The 24,208-nt window shown below is 39.2% G+C and overlaps 1 protein-coding gene across 2 annotated transcripts in view; it reads left to right on the top strand.

Annotated features, from left to right (window-relative positions):
* RELN (reelin) overlaps positions 1–24,208 on the top strand; it is a 307,068-nt gene that overhangs the window by 52,739 nt on the left and 230,121 nt on the right. The gene's annotated exons all lie outside the window — the stretch shown is intronic.

A 24,208-nucleotide genomic window follows, 5' to 3' on the forward strand; every position in this document is an offset into this window, starting at 1 on the left:
TGAAAAATCTCTCCTAAATTTGTGCAAGTAATTTACAGCTATACCTTCTGCAGTTTGTTATTTGGTAGCATTTTTTATATCCTTGCAAATAATTGTAAGAATTGCATTCCTCCAGTTGGAGGAACTCAGTGACTCCTAACAAGCAATCTGGGGTGAAGGTACAAAAATAGGTACCAGTTGTATGGGACACCAACTGCGCTGCACTTGCAGTAGCATGTTTAAATGTTCATTTGTCTGTTAGGGTTAAACTTCAGTACTTTCTTCATAATAATCTTTCATGACAATTATGTCTGTTATAAAGCGTGTGAAAAACGAGTGGCCTGGGCATGTGAGTGTCATACAGCAGGCATACGTTGACTTGTAAATGAAAAAACGCAACGTAAATAGCACATTATTTAAAACTGTATTGAGGAGTAATTTGAGAAGGGCTTTGCCTTTGGTGAATAGCACCACCGATCAGCCACAAACCTTTTGCTCGGTCTTTCAAAGGGAAGAGCACAGCTGCCACAGTTATTTCATGTCTTATGCAAAATGCACTGAAAGATCCACTTTTCTGGAAGAAGTAGTACTACTGTTTCTCCTTTCCCACCATACTCTTTGCAAGATGAACAGGATCTGATGGAGTAAGCAAGGCCGAAAGCACTTATCAATGTGAAATTTTTGGGATGGTCAAGTTACTGGCAAGCTATTATCTTGCCACAAAATAGGTGTTTGTATCATGCCATTGGGGACATCATGGCCCTGTATGGCAAACTCACTGGGCAAGGTATACAGGTGATGTTTAATCACATCTAAATATTTAAGAATGGAAATAAAGCAAAATTTTAAGAACCTAAATAGCTTTGTGCATTTACAAATATGTCTGTATTTTTTCCTAAATTTGTATCTTCATCTGTAGAACAGGGCTATTATAGTGGGTGTCTCACTGAGACAGATGTTAAAGTAACAAAAGTGATGTGTGACAGAAAAAAGATGTGGCCTTTTTTAATTTGCCAAAGGTAATTTTTTATCTCTTCTGTTACTTTGACCATTCAGTCACTGGTAAGATAACAAACAACTAAACTGATGACACGTGTGTTCTGCGGACCAAAAGAAGATCCAAACCTACAGGCTGGGAAAATACAAAAGCCAAAGAGATGCGAAAGCAGTCACGCGTGGTTGGAGCTACTTCATTTTGCTTGTCAATACAAATTCTCAAACATCATGCCCAGGGGAGGTCTGCTGCTCTGTCTTGAGCATGCCTCCATCCATGTCAGAGAAAAACTGCTGCCATCTCTGACATTTCTTTTGAACTTTCTGCAGACAAACCGTAGGGTCAGTTGTGTTACAGTTGTTAGCTATGCAACATTTTGAATAAAAATCTCATTTTGCTGGTTTTTTTTGCTATCTATCTCCTAAGCTTGCATATATATTGAAAAAATACAATCTGAATGTTTCAAAAGAGCTGATGCTCTTGTGCAGTGTCTGTGCAGTCACAGTAAAAAGTAAACAGTGAAGCAAAAATGGCAATGGCTTTTAAACTTAATTTTATGTAGATGTTCAATCCATGATGTACTGATGGCTCCCAGGATTGAGAACTACACAAACGTTTCCTTTCTCTGCTCTGCAGTGAGAGATGAGAAGGTTGGCCTGTTCCAAAAAGCATTTAGCATGCTAATGATATGCTTTTTAAAACAATTTGGTAGCTTTAAAAATTATTAATATTTTAAAATCTACCATCTGCAGTAGAAAAAGAGAGTAGTCTCCACAGTATTTAATATATTGTTTAATAAAATAGTAGGTGGGAATGGCATTGTTTTGTTTTCTGAAGAAAATGTAAAGCTCTTTCTCCAGAAAACCTGGATCCATCTGTTGTGTCATCATTTCCAATTAGCAAAGAAGCTGATCCTCCTTTCCAGCAAGTGATTGTGGTGTTCAGGTTAGATTTAGCTTGCTGGAAATTATTTTTTTTTAAATGTCAAGGACTATGTCAGGTTCAGAGACCTCAATTCAAAGACTTATGTGGTTTATCAGAGATTAGACGGGGGGGTGCGAAGCTGGGCCTTTAAAACCTGAAGATAGCAATATTCTGAAATTGGGTTGATAGCGGTTGCTTACGGAGCAGGGAAGAATATTTTTTCTCCCTTGGAATATTACCATTGAAATGCTCTTGTCTGTGTTACGCAGGAGGTCACGCTAGATTATGATAATCTTCCAGTCTACCCCGACAATATGAAGTCTTCCCAACATACATATATATGTCTTTTGTGCCATAAGTTACTGTATTGTGGCTACAATTATCTTTTAATTACCCAATTTAGGAAGTTGCTTGATGGAGACACAATCATTGTCAGTTATCACAGTTAGTTAACCGTGTCAAGAAGCTTTGAAGAAAAAAGATAAAATACGTTAGTGCTAACAGAGTTAATTCTAAGGGTTATGTTTTCTTTCTTTTTCAGTATATATTGTGTAGCCAAAGCAATAGTTTCTGGTTTCCTCTGTGGGATTACACTGACATGAAACTTGCTGAAATTTTTATTTGGGAAGCCTTCTAACAACTCTTTTAGGGAGAATTGGGTGAGCTTTTGGGGATAAAACTTAATAGTGGTCGTAAATATTAATCTTTTGTCCCAAGCTGAACCATTGTCTGGGTTCAGATTAAGGTAAAGCTAAAACTGTAAAGCTAAAATTAGAACTGGGATAAAATATAAATGTGTACTTGAATCTTCACCACCAAGCTGTGAGGATCCTTTAGCAAAGAAATGATCCTTAAATCTAGCTTTCAAGGATAGTGTTTCTTTCTTCGTTAGATCCCTTGATATAAGAGATACCCAAGTTGCATCTCTCCAGTAGCGTTTCCACTCTCCTTTCGTGATCGGTGCAGTGCGTACCTGGGATCATTTCCACGTCCTTCAGCGTTGCCTGCTGAAGGCTGAAGAGCAATCCCGCTCTTCATGTCCCCCTTTCTCAAGCCACATTGATACCCCTCAGTGTCACTCACACCCTGTCTCTCTCTGGAGACACGTTTTGGACTCCTGTGGGATCTCTCTGTCCCTCAGTGTCCTTCCCTTCTGCTTTTGACTCTGAGGGTCCTTGCTGGCATTTGGCCTTTTTTTGACAGCTTGGGTCATCTCCTGGCTGTGCTCTGGTGTTTATCAGCCCACCAAGGCTAACCTCCCATACAGCCAGGATGTCCATACCATCACTTAGGGGCTCTCACTGCTTGACTTATTCCAAATATGTAAGAGGAAAGTGGGAGACAGGAGTATTAAAAAACATGTTAGAAAGTTAAAATACTGTGGTGGGTTTGACGGGAATGATTGCTTGCAAATGAGATTAAGGTTAAATGGGTCTGGTGGGTGATAGGGGTACAGGTCTGTAACTTGGGATAAGTATGAAAATACAGCTCAGCTCTCCCGAAGCCATATGCACTGGGAAGCGAGGAACGCAGTATCACTTCTACAATTAAAGGAGAAGATTACAGCATAATCCCTCAGCAGCGATAAGGAGCGCTGTGTGTTGGGACCTGAATCTGTCTCATTACACGGGATCGTCCCCGCTGACAGGCTGGTTGAGCAGGCAGACGTGCTGGGCTGTGCACATCAAAGTTTGCCTTTGACCTGCCAGTCACACTGCATCTCCGTGCATTTGGGTTCTTCCCAAAGCTTTCTGGCTCCCTGGCAGATTTGCACATCATGCGCACATGACAAATTATTCAAAATTTAAGTTTGGTGTAATTAGTTTCTTGCAAACTACAGTGGAAAATGTAAGCCTTTATAGTTAAGCCCCCCAAAACCTAATTTTATGCAAAATCATGATTACTGCACTGATATCTACCTTCTAATAAATGTGGAATACACAAGTAATTTCACTATAATTTTTGTATATGCATTAACCTTTCAACCTAAATTGAAAAGGTCCTTTTGGAAGTCCATAGGCTCTATTATGGTAGGACAGTGGATTCAAAGCTCTCATTACACTGGAAAGTATTGCCTCAGGCCTAATTGGCTAACAGAAAATTTTTGGTTTATCTTCTGTGTAGGTTTATACAACTTGTAATTTACTATCTTTTAAAACAGATGTCTCCTTTCTACTGCAAGGTCATAAACTGCTGGTGAATTTTAGATTTTCTTTAACTCTGTGGGCTACTTTATAAGAGGCTATGAGAGTGATGTTACCTGGAAACATTTTAGTGCCTGAACAGGGGAAATGTATCTGCTAGAAAGCAAAAAAATAGAATATGAAAGATCATCTTGCAATCTCTCCTCCTTTGCAATTTTTTGTTTCTATACCATGAAAGTGATCTCACCTACTGTATGTAATATGTTGAGTCTCTGGGCTTTTAAAAAAAAAAATTGAATAGTTACAAATGTTCCTTAAAATATGGTGAACAATAAATTTCCTAGAGGAAATCCTGGGGAGAGCAATCACCCGAGATAATTTACTTGGCATTGCATTTTATCTTATACTCTTTTCTTTTTAAATTAATTATTCTATTGCTTTTTGACAGGATTAAGGCAGCCTTCACATAATCCTCTGCTTGGTATTTTGGTGACATACATGTTTGCATAGCAGACCAAAACCAAAAACCCCTTTCAGTTTGTAGACAAAGGATCATTTTGATTCAGCTCTGTATGAGCTGAGAATAGGGGAAAAGGATAAAAGTAGTTTCCTGGTCCCGTATACCCCTTTGGCTCGCAGGTCATGAGCAGTTTTAGGGCAGAGTTACTGTAGGTGGATGTCATTGGTGATGCTGCTGGTTTCATCTCCAGAAGAAGAAGGGGAAAGAGTGTGCCAGAGTGGCTGAAAGGCACCCACAGTGTCATCCCAAGGGGGTACCACAGAAAATGCTCTGGTCGTGCTCCCCAGCTCTGCTGGTGCATTGGTCTGGACTGTGCGTTGGAGGCATCTGAGGCTCCCACTGCTGGTGGATGGGGCGTGTGGTTTCAAGCCTTCAGAGGCTTGGTTTTGGCATCAGTTTATGCTCAAACACTGATGGTTCTGGGGCAATGTTTTGCTTTCAGTTTTTGACAGATGAAGGAAAATATCCCCCACTAACATTGTGAGATGGAAAAAGGCCAACTGTTGGATTTCTCTTGTTAGGTGAGCCTATAAAATTGATCCCTCCTGCTCAATCTTTGCCTCTCTGTGCTTGTTCACAGCTTTAAAAAGTAAGGAATAATCAGTAAATGCCAGCTCTTAAAAAAGTTTTCAGCTATGTACATGCTACCGCTCTTGAAGTGCAGTTTTTTAACTTACTGAAATTGCTGTAGATCCCTGGTTTACTTTGTGACAAGCCAAATGGGCTCCAGGACCCTCCCTTCACACCGGAGATACTTGCCAGAAACCAAACAGATGGTAAACTAGGAAGAAATGACCCTCGGCATTCTCATTAGAACAGTTGGGGAAATTTTAATAGGCCCCCATTTGCCTCGTGCTGTATCTAATACCCTTTGAACTGCCACTTTTTTTTTTTGTTGTTTGTTACAAGTCAACTACTGCCATGTATATTTTAATAGGGTTTATCAAATACAATTTGCCCAGAAGAGGTACCAGCCCTCTGCTGCTAATTAGCAAAGTTTAAATAATCACTGAGTTCTGGAATAATTGGAAAGAAACACTGTTTTTCCTGCCAATGCATAATTACCAATTAACAGGAAGATAAAATATCTGTATAGCAGTCATATCTTGGAGAATTTGTTAACAGTCAATTAAATAGTGAGTTGGTGCCAAACTGACAATGGTCAAGAAAGTTTACATTTGAGTTTAGTTTAAAGATACTCTCCCCTGCAAATGGTACGTAAAGAAACCATAATGATGATAAAAATTTCAAAACTTGTGTGTCACAATGTTTAATTACTACTTAAATGTCTTTATGGCCAAAAGTTGACAATTTCTACAGGTGGTTGACCATCATATGTGCCTTATAGAAGGGGTTTCAGCTTTATTAACACAACATATACTCATTATCATGGCATAGGCAGTAATTGCCCATGCTTACCCAACAAGGAACTGCGTCCCCAAGTATTTTAACTTCTGAGGAGGAAAATTCCCCACATGTAACTGGGTAAGGCAGAGAGTAATGCCCCAAGGTTGGAGAAACAAGCTAGCCAGAGAGGGACCTCCACAGAAAATACTTAAACTGACCTAGTTTGAGTCTAGTTTGACCCAGTCCCATCACCCTGAACACTTTCACCCATTTCTGCAAGTACTCTTGTATTTGTCAGGTTTACCCTAACCCCCCGCCACAGCAGCAGCAGTTCTTGGACATCAAAATCCAATTTTGCCTAATCTGCTAAGAAGCTCTGAGTTACTCCACAATTTAGCATTCATAAAATTGAGTGATGGTGTCTGCTCTATAATTTATTTCAAATGTCTTTGGAGCGTTACGAAGATGATAGTAAAATAACTCAAGCTTTTAACCTTTCAAATACACCTGTAGCTCCTGCTACTATCTGTGTGGTCAAGGTTGAAAAGGAGAATGAACCTCTGTAGAAGTGTGGCATGTGTAACATTGCTTATATTTGTTAGCTTTGAATAGCGGGTGCAGGTGGGTGTTTAATGCTATAGGCATCACTTAATGCTTTGCAGATGAGATGAGAGGTGGTCACTGCACTGGAGATGCAGAGGAACATTTTCCAGTGTGGCAGTGCTTGTAAAGGGGCCCCTGGCATTTTCAAACAAGAAAATGCCTTTGGAGATAGTTTTACATAGCCAAAACCAAAATGCTAATTGAAGTGTTGGGGCCAATTTTGGTCTAATTTAGCAAGTACATTTATTCAGTAGTGATGTTTTTTCAGGTCTTATATACATCTGTTTTTCTTCCCTGGGTGGGCTGGAAAATGGTATGGGGAAAAGTTAGAGCATCATTGAATTTTAATATGATTTTTTAATTGTGTTTTAATTTTTAGTAACATGCATGTAGTAAAAAACTGATGTAAAAGTTTGTGAAGTGATCAGATCAGGTTTTTTGCTACCTCATACCTCTGAGAAGATTCTGGTCCCAATAAGGTACAGTTTTCATTAAAAATATATTAAGAGATTAAAATATTCATTGTGACAGGTTGTTGATTTTTATCTATACTAATACGTATTGAAAGTAATTAGTAAAGCTTTTTAAAGTGTGCAAATCGTAGGTCCTTTTAATAATGGAAAATAATATTTATATCAGTATATACACACAACCCCATATATATACACATATGTATTTGTTCCTCGCTCTCCTTTTTTCATCCTAATTTCAAATACCACATTCAACTGGTGCACTTTGAGTGCTGTTAACCAGCATATTCCAAATTTTTATTTTTTGTGAAAACATACACAGTGGGGTTGTGGCATTATCTCCATTTTACCAACAGTAAATTAAGAACAATGATTAAGATCAAAAGTATCCTGCAAGTCTGGTGCCTACTTTAAGATGGCTATGAGCTGACTTTTGGAGATGCTGAGCACTGCATAGGAGTTTGTATATTGAAAAGCTCCTGTTAATTCCGGTGTGGGTTAAGCATGCTCAGCCCTTCCACATTTCAGCCCCTGCATGTCAAACTCGGCACCTGGAACATGAGGACCACTTCAATAGTGACCATGCAGGAAAATTTGGTGCAAGTGAACAGTTTCTAGAGCTTCTGGGCATGGGACTATGGTAGAGCCCAGCTGCCCTGTTCACCTCTTGGTAGCCTGGGGCTCCCTGAGGCATTGCATCAACTTGTCTCTTCCCCAGGGCTCCTCCATCCTTGCCCTGAGGCACAGCTCCATGCAGAGTACAGTACCTAACTCACTGCACTGTTTTCCCAACACTTAAATCACACCTAAACCCCATTGTAGCTACACTTCAAGCCTCTGAATCTTGGAGATCGAATCAGCTTGCCTACTCTCAAGAGTAACCCCAGAAATACAAAGTTTCCTGGGCTCCTTTATAAGCTTGTAGGTAACCTGGTGTGGAGACATCGACATCTACCTAAATTCTGCTGTGATCAAGAGACAGGTGAGGACCCCAACATAACTGCTAGAAGCTGAGGTACCAGATTCACTCAATTTCTCTTATACAGCACTGAATTCAGTAAAAACCAGACAAAGTGAAGACAGTTGGAAGAGAAGGACATGGGGGGCAACCAGATACATGGAGTTGGTCTGGCCATTTTCTTGCATCATAGATTAGCAATTAAAATACTTGTAGCATCCGAGGCCTTGAACTGCCCACTATTCTACCCCAGGAGGCACTGAAGGGAGCAGCCAGGAAGCGAGCCATGTACCTCTTCCACTAATTCTCTGCAGTGTCCTCTGTGCATGGGGAAATGTCTGGAAGCTTGCTGCGCTGCTTGTTCTCACTGAAATCTTGCCTCAAAATCCATCTTCTCTGTTTTTCATGGGTAAATCACTCCTGTTTGGCATCAATTAGAGAAATGTCAATGTATGACTCAATTATCTTTTATTATTATTTTATTTTCTTAACAATAACATTTGTCTTATTTGTTCACCAGTTAGAGCATGATCTCTAAAGCAAGGACTTCCTTCTTTATTATTCTGTACAGACATGCTGGCACAATAAAACCCAATCTTTAACTGTTCATGACTGTTATTATAATATGGATAATAGTGCATAAAAGTCAAGGAAAAATGAATTAAGCCTTCATTGATTGCGGCAACAATAACAAAATACTTTCCCCTCTAAAAGACGTTGTCATTATGCTTTGAGAGCTACATTCAGCTGGATTGACAGGCTGAAGTTGCATGGTAATTCATAGTAACAGAGAGGTATCTTTATTAAAGTAGGGAAAAAAGGCCATCATCTAGAAATTTAGGGCCATCTTAAAATTGCATTCTGTGTGTGTATGCCTCAAGAATATATTAAGCAAATGTTCCCATGGCTGCATGAACTTCACACTGCCAATGTGCCTGCCTGCATTGCTTCTTGTCCCGAGCATGTTTCTGTGATGCCTGATTGTCATGTGTTGTGCTGCGACAGTCAGTCAGAAACCCCTCTTCCCAACTTTCCCGTTGTGCCAGGCCTATTATTTTCCCTGCATTTTGTGTTTATCAGGATGTGATCGCATATTCAAGCTGAAATTACTGGGCTCTTGGACTTCATCAATTAAGATGCATTGAAGTCTCTTGCAAATGTGAAATGATATTGGGAAACGGTTATTATTGTAATTTTGAAGACAAGTTTGTAAACTAATTTCTGGCATATTATGACAAACAAATGTTGTGATCAGACTGCTTCCCCCATATCTGCCAATATTGTTATATTTCGAAGTGGAGTTGATTATATGTGGTGAAAAATCAGGCTTACAGGAAAATGGAGCTCAACAGCCCTCTGTTAAGATCCTGATCATCACCTGTCCTACCAGTTGATTTCACTGTTTGCTTGCTTGTTGTCAGTGTTGTGACTGATAATCATTTGCAAGTTTTCAGAGATGCTTCACAAGAAAAATCTGCTCCAGGTCTTCTAAAAAGAATAATCCAATTTTCAAGAATATAAGAACGAAAGTGAATTGCTGTTCATAGGGAATGATTGGTATGGTTGCATCTTTATCAGATGCTAAAATATGTGAACTAGAGAAGAAGGCTACCAAGCCCATGCCGCTGTGTGGCACAGTGGGAGCAGGGCCGGCTCCCTGCTCTCTTGGCGCACAGAGGGAAGGGCAGAGACCCTCCGCATTGCTCCCGCTCAGCTATCGCCGTCAGCGTTGGTAGGTGGAGAGAAGGGATTGTGCCTTTGTGTGGGCAGAAGGTCATGCTCACAGCTTGTGCCATGGCAAAAGAGGTATTTACTGATTACAGTACATTGCTGAAGTTAGAAAATTTGAGGTTGGATTGAAATGAAAATTGTGAAGTTACTAAAAGGCACTTCTTCGTATGCGAGCATAATCTTGCAAGAGTCCGAGTCAGTCATAAAGTGATTTCAGTCCAGTCATCCTTGCTACAAAATCCACAGGAAGAAAAAGTGCGGTCCTTCACATGAAGTCCTTATTCCTTGTGGTAGGGTTGTTCCTCAGTTCTGCTCTACTGAATTTTATTACTCAATGAAATCCGTTATTCCAGGGTGATCATGTCAGTCCAGGCGTGACATTGCACCTTATTTTATAAAGTTCTTGAAAGAGAAGGAGAAAGAATGATCATTTTTAATTTAACAAAATATGTGTGTTCATATTTTATTAGTTTATCTACTGCTTGAGTTTAATTATTTTTGGTGACCTACTGGACCTACTGTCATGTCATATGAACACTGACTTTTACTTCTGAAAAGAAAGAAAATAGGCCTTTTAGTTCAAAACTATAACTTCAAGATATTAAAAGCCTTAAACCAGGATTTTTTTATCAAATGAATCAATATACTGTAATTCTTGCCTCATTTCAACCCTTAGTAAAAATAATGCAATTATTAAAATCAGTGCAGTTTGTAACCAAAGCAATTGTCTTTTCATAAGCCTTAGCTTGAGCTGGTTGAATGCTTGAAGGAAACAAACCTTCAGGAGGAATCCATGAGATAGATAGACAAATACAATATCCAACCTCACTGCAGGAAAGTAAAGATGTTTTGGAGCTGTGTGAGGATAGTTTTTTCAAATGACATCAAATTAAATAGCTGAATGTTGAAAGACCGCATGGTGTTTTGGGAAGACATGACATTGGTCAAAGCGCCCTCACTGAGTTCTAGTTTATTTCAATAAAACTATTTAAATAATTACTTGACAACGCTATTTTGGCAGCATTACAGAAAGCGATGAAACATTTTACATAGCAGATTATTAATAAAGTCAGTATTTTTTTCCTCTAACACTCTGAGATTTGCTATATGTCTGTTTCTGGATAAACAACTGACACAAATACTTTGTGACACTAGAGTCATACTCCAGTCATATGGCATCACAGTCACCTTGACATTCTCTGACATGCTGGAAAGATGATGTAATTATTACAAGGCTGAATCAATAAATGCTGACAGCATTAGCTGTTAAGATGAAGAATATGAGCATTAATGAAGTCTAGATTAAAAAAAAAAATCTTTGAGCTGTTTTATCCTGCAAGTCTTAATTTTTAGAAAGATTAAGTTTAAATTTTTAATTTTTATGTGAATAGTGAAATTGTTGAAATATTCCATCTGCTTGCTCAGTACATATATACATTAAGCTCATTATTTTCTCCCTGTAAATGAAACTTTACTATTTTTAGATTCCATAATAAAAGTCTTGGTAGAGATTTCTCCTTGTTAACTACCTACTTAAATTTATCACTGAACATGCAGTATCACAGGCACTAGTGACCACCCAGTAGTCATAATTCACTCAAATAGGCAGCTTTGGGATAACCTTTGCTTAAGGAGGGCAAAGATGTAATGAACTCTTTAAAAAATCTTCAGTCATAATCTGCCAAGAGTTCAACCAAAATAAACTGGGATGTGCTTTGGCTGCAGTTTTCCCTGAGACTATCAAAGAGGTGTATGGTAGCTTTTAATTCAAGTTTGGCTAAAGATTTAGCATGAACACAGAATGTGGATTTGCTCTGAAAAATGTATTGAATGTGTGTGATAATCTAAGGACTTTTTGCTTAGCATGGAACAAATAAATGTTTAGTTGGTCTCCACTGAAATATGCTGAGCAGGATACGTAAAATTCAAGAACATTTTCTATCCTGAGAAATATTTCTGAGGAATTGACTACCTGAATTTTTCACATTTTTAAAACCAGGAACATTGAGGGTTTTCTTCTGTGTTTTACTCCTAGATGGATCTCCTCAGCCTATTTCTGAGGATCCTTTCATTAGGATTACTTAGGTACTTTATTAGGTACTTCATTTTTGCTGTGTAGATGTTAAGGGAGAAGCCGCTGCCCAAGCATTCACACACCCCCTGAGACTTTACCTGCTAGGACCAGAGCCCCTTCGCAGCGGGCAACTCCAGTGAGCTGACAGGTGCCCCTTTCGACTCCTCACACGCACACACACACACACACGCACACAGTGTCACCCTCGGGTGCTGCTTCTTTTCTCAGGCTCAACCCTAGGTTCCCTGAAGCAGAATCTCTAATCAAGGCCTTCAAAATAAAAAGTGTGATTTATTCTATCTATGGTGCACAAATTTAGCCAGCTCCAGCTGGGTGCCTCCAGAGAGGGACCCCCAACACTAAACTCCCTGGGCAATTATACCCTTACAATCTAAGTTCCTGCCACTCACACCATAGTCTGGTCCAGCAGTAATATTTGGGTCTGCGGTCATCTTCTCTCTCACTGGGTCCTTTTTCTCATCTCCAAGCAGGTTCTTTCTCTTTCCTGTTTTTTAGGCTAGTTGTTACTATGGCTCCTTTTCCTGGCTCAAACTGGCTCTGGGGCATTCTGAATCTTCTTATTCCTCCCATCAGAGAATAGGTCAACCTTAAGCAAAAGCATTAAGCAAGCTATGAGTTCTGCTTTGTCATGAATGACTACTTTTAAGCAGCTAAGCAAAGTCCTTAAAGCCCTCCAAAATATATTAACAGCCTCTATAATTTATATACGTTCCTGTGCTATTATAGCCTCACAATCTTATCCCATTATTGCCAAGTTTATGGCTCGTCCAGGTGCAGTCCACATGCTCATGCAGCTCAGCTTTGCCACCTTCCACGAGAGTATAAGGTGGGGAACTTGGCTGGCTGGCTGAGGCATTCACACACAGACCTGCCTTCAGGTGCCCCGTTTTCCAGGGACCAACATTGAAATGCAAAGTACTTCTGAAGATGTAATTTTCTAATACTAGCTGCTGTTCATCCAGAGGAATTTTGAAAGATGTCTGTCATATTCAGTTATGGCAGGGAGTTGTGGTGAGCAGCTGAGCTGGTCCCCCAAGGCTTCCTTCCTGCTCTGGGGAGAGAGACCGGCACTTCGGGGACATAGGTCGTCTTACCCTGCAGTAGCCATCTGAACTAGTCAGATGACTTCTCTCCAAAACTACTGATATCTTCCTGGTGATTTTAGAAGGAACCAAGGTGAGTAGCTCAGCTCTGGACCTCAACACAAAAAGTTACGGATCACATTTTCTTCTTTATTTGACAGAACAATGTAAGATTGTAAAACGTATGAAGCACAGGAAAACTATAGGCTATCACAGTATGGTATCAGTCATATTATTAATTGTTAGACTAACTGGGGGGGCAATTTTGTGGGAAAAAGCAAATGTGAAGGAAGCTGTAGCTGTGCTTGGTAGGGAGGATAGAATGTACAAGATACATGCTGTTCTTCAGGGCAAATGGAGCAGTGTGTTGGTGAGCTGATTAACCACTGAAGCAGTAGGGTTAAAGTGGACTGTTCCTGAAGCTTTGTAAGTTTGCGGTCATATAGATATGTTCTAGGAAGAAGTTGTAGTCACTTCACATGGAAAAAAGCTAGATTACAGTGAAATCAGAGCAGGGGGACAGATTGGCGCATAGAGACTGAGGGACTTTGTAAAGCGGAATGCTTTGTTACATAGGATTTTGATTTAATGGCATATGAAGATTTTTAAATTTAATTGATTGGGGTGTTCCTTAGAAAACTAGCTTTTAAGATCTTAGCTGTCATCATAAGAGATGTATAAAGTTTGTTAGAAGTGCCCAGTAGTCCATGGGAAAAAAGCTGTCTACTTCAAGTAGGTTATGAGAATTACAAAAGTTTAATACAGAGAAGTCAGTGGCATAGTATCTCTGGCTCATAGCAGAGGACTTCCAGCTGGTAAATTTACTTTAATTAATATCCAAAGCATAATTTTACAAACCAGCCAGAAGAAATAGACTATGGTGTTTGTCCTTTAAGTAAAATGCTGAAAAAACTCTGACTCTCCATTAAGAGCCCTTCCTATTCCTTCCCCAAAGGTGAGGTAAGGTCAGCTTACAACTGGTTAATTATCCTTGGCTTTTCTGTGACTGAGCTTTACAACACTGACATTTGTCAGTAAAATATGGAGATTTAAATTGAGTATTTATGAAAAATGACTTAGGGAATTTTGGTATAGTTCCAACTTAGATTTATTTGAATGTAAAGCAATCATTGAAATACAGATTTTTACACTTAAGAAGGAAATACAGAATTTTGTCTTCTGAGATAAACTATCTGCAAAAGAAAATGTTGGGGCTTGTATGAATTCTTGATCTCTTCCCTTCCATCCTTATCTTTAGGAAGGTGGATACTGCCCAATTACAGTCCCAAGCAAAAAATGTCACCCTAAAGAGATTTAAAAATGTCAGCTGCACCAGGATGTACATACACACATCTCAGAGTAGGAAAATCCACTGCAGCCCCCTTATGTTCAGCCTAGGGTCAGATTCAACTATCCATACCCAGACATCTGCAGCAAGTCAAGGTTCCCTATGCCATCACCCAGCCTCCAGCACCTGCCACAGGAGAACATGGACCCACATCAGGTCTTGTATCTTCTGGATGCCCCAAGCATCTCAGGTGTTTTTAGACATCACTGTGCAGTTGATACAGCTTGTGACATGTAGAGAATTAGTGTCTTAAGGCAGATATGTGTCCCATGCCCTGGGCTGATCAGACCTCCACTGTCTGTGAGGAGCCGAGACCCCTCGCTCGCCTGAAGGCACGTCTACATTGTCTCTGTCTGGAGCCAAGTCCCACCCTGGCTTTTCTCCTTCAGAGACTCAGGGTATTGTCTGGTTTTGGTAACAAACCACTTCATAGTTCAGCCTTGGGAATAGCTGAAATGCAGCTATGGCTTCCTTTAAGCATAGCTTAAAAATTATAGGAAGCAACTTTTTTCTATATGTAATAAATAAATTTATTTAAGTGAAATTCTATTTAATGTCACAGGGTAAGAAAAAGGAGGAAAGGTTTCTGTTAACACAATCTGGTTTTACGCTGGCTGTGGAATTTGTGCTATTGCAAACCCTCTGAAGTGCTTTTTCAAAAGCTGGTGTAGAAGAGTCTTGCCAGGACAAGTGGCTTTTCATGCGTTGTTTTATTGACTCACATTTGATGGTTTCCCATGTGTGTTTAAAGGCTGAATTCCAGTCTCTAGTGAATGACTAGGAAAGCATTTAATTTTGAACTGAATTCATTTGCAATTTCCAACAGAGGCATCTGCCGACCACTTATGAGACGGTCTAGGTTCTTGAGTCCTACCTATTGTAATCTTGCGGCATGCTTTATTTTGAGCGTTCTGTGCTTATCCTAGATATTTCTTTACAAATGAATGAAATGAAATATAAATAGCTTCAAAAAACAATGCCAGTTATTTAAAAAATCCCATGTTAAAAACTCATTCAACTAGTGCTCACTTTCATGAATCACAGTCTAACACAAATAACAAAAGATCCAAATTTTCCTACTTGTTTTACTAGTAAAAGAAAATGTACAGTATTCCCTCTACTTGATTTGTCACAAAATAAAACATCTTGAAGGCAAGTAGTTGCACGAGAGAAAAAACATGAACTCTGGAACTGATAAAAATGGGCTACAGTCAAGTGGAAATAATCGTAGGTATGGTTTTATGAGTTCCACAAGCCATGTGAACTACCTACCTTGTTTCACAAAAACTTAGTAATAATTCTAAACAGAGAGGAATTTGCACTTTAACATTAGATCCGCATCCATTTTATTTGCAGTTTGTTTCTTGAGGTGTTTTTTTTTAAATATAGTTCTACAGTTTTCAGCATAACAAAGTTGAGAAACTGTCAATCTAATTAGAGCAGCCAAGAAAGCAAAAACTGATAGCATGGTAGGAAGCTATAAGTAGTTTCAAAATTATTCTAATCAAGGGAAAATAGCTTAGAGTCTTCATAAGCAGATTTTGTATTTTTTTGTGCCCTGAGGACAAATAATAAATCTGAAGTGTTTCAGGAAGCTAGTGTAATGAAATGACCTTTTTTTAAAAAATGGGGGTGGGTGGGAGGAAAATATATGATCATACTGCAGCTAGATTGCTATTAAAGTAAAGCACTGCTTCACCACTTCATATGCAACAAGAAAGGTACTCACAGCAACATTTATTTAATTGAGTCAGACAACATTAAGTTGAACTACTGCTAATAAATACTAACCTGTCTGTCTTTTTGTGGCTGAAACAGTGCTTCCTACTCACATGAAGTACAAAAGAAACAGTGAATATTTGTTTGATAGTGAGATAATTCTTATTTTTGGCAGCCTGACCTAAATACTACCTATTTGTGTATGAACCTCGATACAAGTCCATTTAACTATGGTATTTTCAGTGTAATTTCAGCTTTGCTTTGAAAAAAATAAATGAATGATTATTGCAAGTTTCTAAAAGTGAATTTCTGACATTAACAGAGAGCCCAGAAACTATGGTGCTTCTAAGAAGACATAATTTAATTTTCTTTGAGAGAAGATAAGTTAGTAAGATACTAACTTCAGGGCTTGATCTCAATTTAAGCTCCATGCTTGTTTCAGCAGTCCCTGCAGTTTGGGGGTGATTGGCCCGTTTTGACGCCTGACCCCTGTGGTGCCAGTGAACCGTCCCCAGGAGGGGACCTTTCAGTTTGGCTCTGGTCCCCAGTGCTGCAGGAACCAGGACAATGATGCTGTAGCTTGAATGTCTGTGGATTTAAGCTCTGTCTTAAAGCTGGTTAGAGTCGTTTATCTCCCAAATTCCTACTGCAAAATTGTTTCAATGCTTCATTTGCCTAGTGATTAAAAAGGATCTAAATTACAGTAAATTTATTCAAGTCCAGTTTCCACCCTTTGTTCTTACACCATGATTGTCCTTTGGCTTAGACAGCTCCTTTACAACCCCCGTTATATTTAGTGATAGCAGTCATCCTCTCTCTAAACAAGACAAGCTTTTTCTGTCTCCTTTTATGACATATTTTACATTCTTCTCATCATCCTAGTAGTCCTTCTCTGCAGCTGCTCCAGCCTAAGTTAATCTTTTTTGAACACAAGCATTCATAATTACACACAATAATTGAAGTGATGTCTTAGCAGTGCTTTACCAGTACCATACTAATACTCCCCACATCGTTGCTAGAAATAATTGAGCTGATACATTCTAGGGCAGTGTTTGCCTTTTTTCACGTTGGTAGCTCATTGTCAGACTGTGATTGACTAACATGGACTGAGCTTTCTCCTCCTCAGTCATTTCTAGCTTGTAGCTGGAAGTATTCATGTTATTATCTAAAGTGCATGACCTTACACTTTCTACAAGAGGCAAAGAATCCACTTTGTATACTTTTTTCCAGTTGTTAATCATACTCTGTATAAAAAGATGCCTAATTTTTAATTTCATTGTGTCTCATTTGAGCTGTCAGGAGCTAGTTCTCACTATGTCTTTTATGATGTGTCTGAAAGTCTTTTATTAGGGGATACTTTCTTTATGCTAGGATACTTATCTACTGATATTACATCACTTCTCAATTTCAAGAAATATATTATAACCTATAGAGATTGAACTCTAAGTTTTTAGTGTAAGGAATCTTTTTTTATGTCTAAGCAGAAGGTATAAAGCAGATTAGCTTTTCTCCATACTGTAGCAATTTTCAGCTTCCTTCTAAAAACATGAACCCCAGCAACAGGTATTCTTGTAGCCTCATTTCCTTGTCCCTACAGGTCTGTGGGGGTTTTGTTTCGTTTTGCTGTTTTTAAAGGTAGACTCAGTTTACCAAAGACTCTGTTTACTGTATTCCATATAACTAACCTGGCTCAGGATTTGTTCCCGCTTGGCCAATATTTTTATCATTCAGAAAGTGTCACAGTTGGTGATTTCAGATCTGCTTCCAGATTACTGATGAAAATGCTTACTAACAGCAATACTCATGAAAGTGCTATTTAATGGTGATTTATAAGAGACAGCTGGCCTAAGTGATTCGAGTGCTTAATGCCATAAATGTATGGTTTGATATTGTTTGGGACTATTTTTGAATATAGGGATATTGCATTTTTAAGTAAAGTGCCTCAGGAAAGGCTAAAAATGATATTCTGAAACTAAGTGAATCAGAGCTGACATTTAAAATAAAAAGTTTCAGAATATGCTGGACACAAAAGTATTATTTCAGTGAAAACAGATTCTATCATTTTCCTGCTCTGCTAATTAACAATGGAGAAGAGTAGTTATTATGTGAAATTCGGGCAGTTCAACAAGAATTCACTTGATTAATACATGCAGAATAATACATGTTAGTCAAATACTGTTTTCCTCTGAGATCCCATTAAAAATTTGATCAAAGTTTAATTACAACATAGGCCAGTTATGTTTAGATGACACTGAAAACATCAAGGCCCTTCAAATAATGGGAATGAAACAAAGGGAATTGACAATTGTCATGGACCAAACTGGAAGTCTGCAGGTTTCATTTTCAGCCAAATGGCTGCACAGTAAAGAGAAGAGTGCTCTTTTGGTGATGGCACATTGCAATGAAAGGCTATTTTTCATTCTTTCTGGGTCATTTTAGTTCCAGAAGTCACTTGAGGACTTGACAGGTATGTGCAGGAGCTCTTGGATTTTGTGAGCACACTGTTGTGAGATCAGTGACAGAGAAGCCCCTAACCGACATACACTGGATTTCATGAGCCTTGGTGGTTTGCTTTGGAATTAGCTGTTTGATATTTTCTTGGGTCCACTTCTTCTCAAGAAGGAAGGTGAAGATAGCTCTGTTCTGCATTTCTCTAGTGAGGATTGTCATTTGAGAGCTACTTGAGGAAATAGGGTCAAGGGGTGGGTTGTAGAGCAAATCTGAACAGGGATATTTGAGATCTACAGAAGGTGTGGAAGCAGGTAGAGTAGGAACAACGGGATGGTGGAGACATCGAGGGGAAGGAGGTTTGCTGAAGCAATGGGAGTGAGGGAGAAGTAGGCATGAGAACAGAGGAACTAACAGAGATGAAGCTGTTCAAATCAAAGTGTATCTGCTTCTTCCTTGTGAAAAATTAATCCAAGAACTCAGATGTTGGGTTCGGGGGAGTTAGAACTGATGGTTTGTACAAAATGCATGAAAGTTCGTTAAGTCAGACTTCAATTCACGGTCAACGTTCCTGGAATGTGCTGCAATAAGTGGCATAACTACATTTTTTAATTTAATGTAACACAATCTCGTAGTGATCCTTCAGGAAGGAGTAAAGAATGGGATGTTCTTTCTTTGAATAGTTATAGGGAAGAACTGCATGACCACATCATGGCTCAGTAAAGCTCCATGGGAAAAACATAAGCCTCAAAGCAGAATTATTGCTATTCCTGCTTAGATCATCGGACCAAAGAAAGGCTTTCCTTCAGGAAATCTCATCTGGACAGAAGTCTCAGAAACTCTGAAGTAAGGGTTTCTATGATATACTGGATTTTAAGACGTATTTTATGAACAAAAAATTTGTACTGATGTAACAACAGGAGCTCTAGGAAGGAAACTGTGATCAAACTGTTATATTCTCCAGCAGAGATCCAATTCTGACAGGATAAAGATATCTTACACTGTACTAGCTTATTAATTTTCCCTGTAAGAAGACCTATACTGATATGAAGCGCACTTATACCTACAACTATACTTGGTAGAGATGTAGTTATTTAACTATTACTTTCTTGTCCAGGTGCTCTGAGGCATTTCAGATGCAGCTTTGAATATAGCCATGCATTCATTTTTATGAATAACACATCACATTAAAATGATCCACTTCAGCAGCAAAGATTTGTTTGTTTCATAGGGTATTTGTCTTGAAGATTATTTTCAGCTTTCCTACACTAATATAGCATCTTTTGTTACCTTCATGATTTCAAAGCACCCCAGAGAGAGCACCAAACCCGCCCTGCTTCACCGACCACTACTCAGAGATTTATCATGACCTCTCTTCACTTTAGCCTTTTTTTGCTGTTCTTAATGGTCTTCTTTAAACAATCTTTCAGTAACTCTTACTTTTTCCTACTTCAAAAGTAAATTAAATTTACTAAGGTAGCTATCCTTAATGGTATGATTCTCCTAAAACAATTCACCCACATTACATGTCTCTGAAAATTGCCATTTGCACAGAGTGAGTAGAATTAGTTATAAAAAGATTCAAAATCTCTGAATGCCACATCTGCCGTGAATACCGGGAATTTCTTTTGGCTCATAGACTGTGATCCCTAACAAGTCTTTTTTTTGATAGTGCAAAAAAAAAGGTGCCTGCTAGCAACAAAAAGATTTCTTTCCTTCATTTTCTTGGAAGTAGCTGTATTGTAGGGCTAGCTAAGGGGAATCACAATCTCTTTTTGATGCATATATTAATTTTTTGTGCTCCATAATCCTTATTATCAAGCAATGCTTGAACTTTTTGTGCAACTGAATGGGACATAAATTATAGGTAGCTTTCTGTGGAGACCATCACAGGCACCTATCTCTCCATGTTGTTTATAAAAGGAGCATAATGATTTACTGTGTGAGGACTGGCTCATTAACCGTCTAAAGTATAAGTTCAAGTGGTCTGGACCATACCCATGGGAGTCATCAGGGGCTAACCGCTCGAGTGTTTACTCAGTTTTTATAAAAGTTCTACAACTTTATATATTCTTATCAGTAGCTGACTTAAGCAGCTGAAAGCTAATTCGGAGATGCCCGCATGAGTCTAATTATTCAGAGAAGTGATTTCAGCATAGCCAAACTTAATGGTAAGATAGTTCAAGTGGTATAAGTTGCTGACACGGGTTAGACAGATCTGGGCTTAGGTCACACAGTGTGAGGGTCTGTGTATTTGCATGTGATAAAATGCTTTATTTCCTTTATTTACTATTTAAAAAAAAAAATCTCTTAAATGTAGCATTTAAGAAGAACAAGGAAAAAAGAAGTATTCAAAAGTTGGAAGATAATATTGCATGGTTTTGGTCTTTCCATTATTATTATTTCTCTATGGCTATCAAAATATGGCTATCTATTTTAAGCTTAGATGTATTTTCCAAAGAGCTATCTGTACTCTGCACTACACTGCATAGAGCTGTGTAAGTGATAATAACCTGCATGTATCTCCAAAAGAAATCCCATATACACCTATATGCAGAGTATCGGCAGCCCTTGAGCTTTTGATATATTGCCAGGACAACCTGCAGCTCTAGTTGTGCACTGCTGGTATTTCAAAATATTTACATGAAAAATAGGTGGAAAACTAATTATGGAAATTATTTCAAAGTGAAGTATGGTGATTCATTGAGATAAACTGCAAAATAAAGACCGGGCAGTGTTATAAGCATGGAGTATATCAAATTCATTACAGCCACAAATAGTGATCACAAATGTTCTGCCATGAATATTTTTTTGTTAAGCAGGACACAGGGGCATTCCCCACTCCTCCATGTCTTTGCTCGCTTGTAGGCACGGAGCAGCTTCCCCAGGAGGCCACCAGGGTGCTGTCTTCAGCCTCACTCCACAATGGCTCTGTTGCCATTTGCATTCTACTTGTATGAAAGTAGGCTTCAATCTACCCAAGAAGCAGTTTATTCAATACGGTCTCCTTCCTCAGTGATGATTTGGCCAGGCCACTGCACTACATAATAAGTTGTTAGCCAGCTTTAGGCTCCTCCCATTTTTCCAGATCAAACTGTCTGGTGATGTTTGGCCCGTATTTGTAGATCAGTTGGAAACTCCCTAATCTACTCAGATTTGGCCAGCGTATTATTTACCAGAAATATCTTCTTATATACTAGTTTCTCTATCAATGGGGAACAAGATTCAGAAGCACTAGCTCCATTCATAAATTAATAGATGCCTTCCAAGAAAAGCATCAGTATCAGAATAGAGTATGTGGACTTGTGGAGAAGGACTGATACTTGTGAGAGCTGATGTTACAGCTCACACTACAGAGAGTGTGAGACAGCAAAGTTACAACTGCGAAGTATCTGGAAGTCCTAGCAAGAAAACATCTGAGTTAGCATACATGGCAAGGCTGACATTAATGTAAATTAGGAAACCTGCTTGCTTGCTGAACTGCTAATCTGCCTTGAACAAGAAAAAATGTAGAGACCTAGAGATGGAAATTCAAATTCAAATTTCTCCCTTTGTGACACACACACTTTCCTATTGATTTCATCATATTGCAAAACAATAACGAAGGGGGGAACTTCGCTGTGGGGCTACAGTTCTTTGAGAGATTTTTCTTGTTAGGGGTAGATTAGCAGGTCAAAAAGCAGAGCATGTTTTGATCTTCATTTTTTTAGCCTCATCTTTATATGTTAATGGGACTGCTGCTCCCTAGTGTAAGTCCCTTGGGTGTTACTTTGACTCACTGTATTTTTTAAAACCTTCTTAAAACTGCAGTAAAATCTTGGAACATTTATCCTACTACAGTCACAGTGGGGGTCGTTTGCTTGGAGAGGCAGGCTTTCAGCTAAGTGTTCATTCATGGAACTGAATCAAGCAAGTTTTAAGATTAAATTCAAGCATCTAGTTCGAAGACCTGCAGCAGCAGCAGGGGCACTTGGGATGCTCTGCTCCCACTCACACCCTGCATGTAACAGCCTGGAGCCCAAATATTTTTTCCCATTTCTGTCCCAGATCCTGAAATGCAACTTAGACCTTTTACAGGTGATCATTTGCTTGGTTTTGTCCTCATATTGCCACAGCACTGGATAAAGCTTTCTTTCCAGCAAAGGCATGGGTCAGTTTGGAGGTCATGTAGTGGAGGCTCCCTGCACCCTATTTCTGTAGCACATGTAATTTTCACACATGTTGTGGCATTAGCTGCTATCACATGAACATTGACTAGGCTTCAGATGTGAATATTGTTTTCTGGGGGTTTTTTTCCCCATAAGTGCATAGGACATCAACCACAGAGGGGGCTGCAGCTCACCCAGGTCCATGGAGTGGCCTGTGCTGGTCTGGAGAATATGGCTCAGCCCTGCCACTGTGCTGACCCAACAGCAGGTTCATTACAGCTCTCCCAGGACAATATTTTAAGATCCTATATTGAACATGAAATGACTGCATAAGATTAGCCTTTAAGATTTAGTCATAAAGTGCTCTTTCGAGGACAAAGACTTCAATAACATAAGTCTTTTTCCCCAAAATTACTGTTTACAATGACTGATGTTTTACAAAAGGGTTACTGTTCTTGGTAGCTTGCTTTTATTTGCCTTTCTTATATCTGATCTGGAAATGCTCTTGCATATTTGGAATTGGTAATGTTTTGTCTAGAAGAAGTAAGCTTCAGGCAAAGGAATGAAATGCAGAATTACTTTCTTCTCTGCTTTCTTGCGACTCTCAACTGACAGTATGTGTTGTCAGATAGAAATAAAAGTGCAGTGTTACAATTTTCTGTCTGTGGTATGTATGTCAATATATACCATATGGCTGGGGGGCATTGCACCAGATTTTTTCTCGTGAGTGATTTTTTCTCACTAGAGTTAAAAGTAGTAATATGGAAATGAATGAGTAAAATAATTTGCTCTCCCTCTGGGCTTGTTGGCTGTGATTCTTGCTTCTTTTGGTGTGTAAAGTTTTGCATTTAGGTTTTGTTTCCTGAAAGTTTTGCTGCTGTTCATGTTTGTTCATGTTTACTGAGGAGTTTTCTTCTTCATTGGTACCATTCTGCTTTCAGTGGGCAGAAATTCAGACTGCTGAGCATGTTGCTCTTCTCTTAGTAACCGCTTAGTGAAATACTCTCAACATTATAGTCTGCTGCTGTTGGTGGGGGAGATGCAGCATGAAGTTGCAAAGAGTGGGATCATTGCAGTATTTAAGATAGAACAGGAGGCAAAGTAAACTATTGTCCATGTCACAAGGGAAAGGGAACAACTGCCAGACTGCAGTGATCAACTTCCAGTTTTCTGTTTTGTCCTGTAATAATCATAAAAAAGATGCTAAAGATGCATAAAGAATTAAAGCAACTGTCTGGGTGTTTGTAGAAAAGGAATTTTTTTTTTTGCCAAAAATACCACAGAGTCTGCAAATCACAGCTGATATTTCTGCTTTGGTGATGAAAGAAAGTGTGAGAAGTGTGTAATAGGGAAACACTTTGATTTTCAAACTCCACCTTTACAGAGAACCTGAATATCAAAACTTCTGCCTCTGTTCCCCCCATACACCTCCCTGGTGACAGCGAGGTGACGCTGCATGGCCAAGGTATCACACTGGTGGGGATCAGTCGGGTGCTGGTGGCTGACACTGGTCTCAGGCTGCTGTCACAGCCACGCTGGCTGTCACCTCCAGGCTCCCCCCATTCCCCATCTCACTGTTGGTACACAGCACCTGCCTGAGCACACGCTCACCCTCGTGGCGATGCTTTAGCCCAGGCCTAAAGCCTTGTCACCACTGCCAGCCTGCAGCCAGAGCATCCTGAGTTTGGTTCTCCTACA

This window comes from Harpia harpyja, chromosome 6 (assembly GCF_026419915.1).
Source record: "Harpia harpyja isolate bHarHar1 chromosome 6, bHarHar1 primary haplotype, whole genome shotgun sequence".
Taxonomy (NCBI): Eukaryota; Metazoa; Chordata; class Aves; order Accipitriformes; family Accipitridae; genus Harpia; species Harpia harpyja.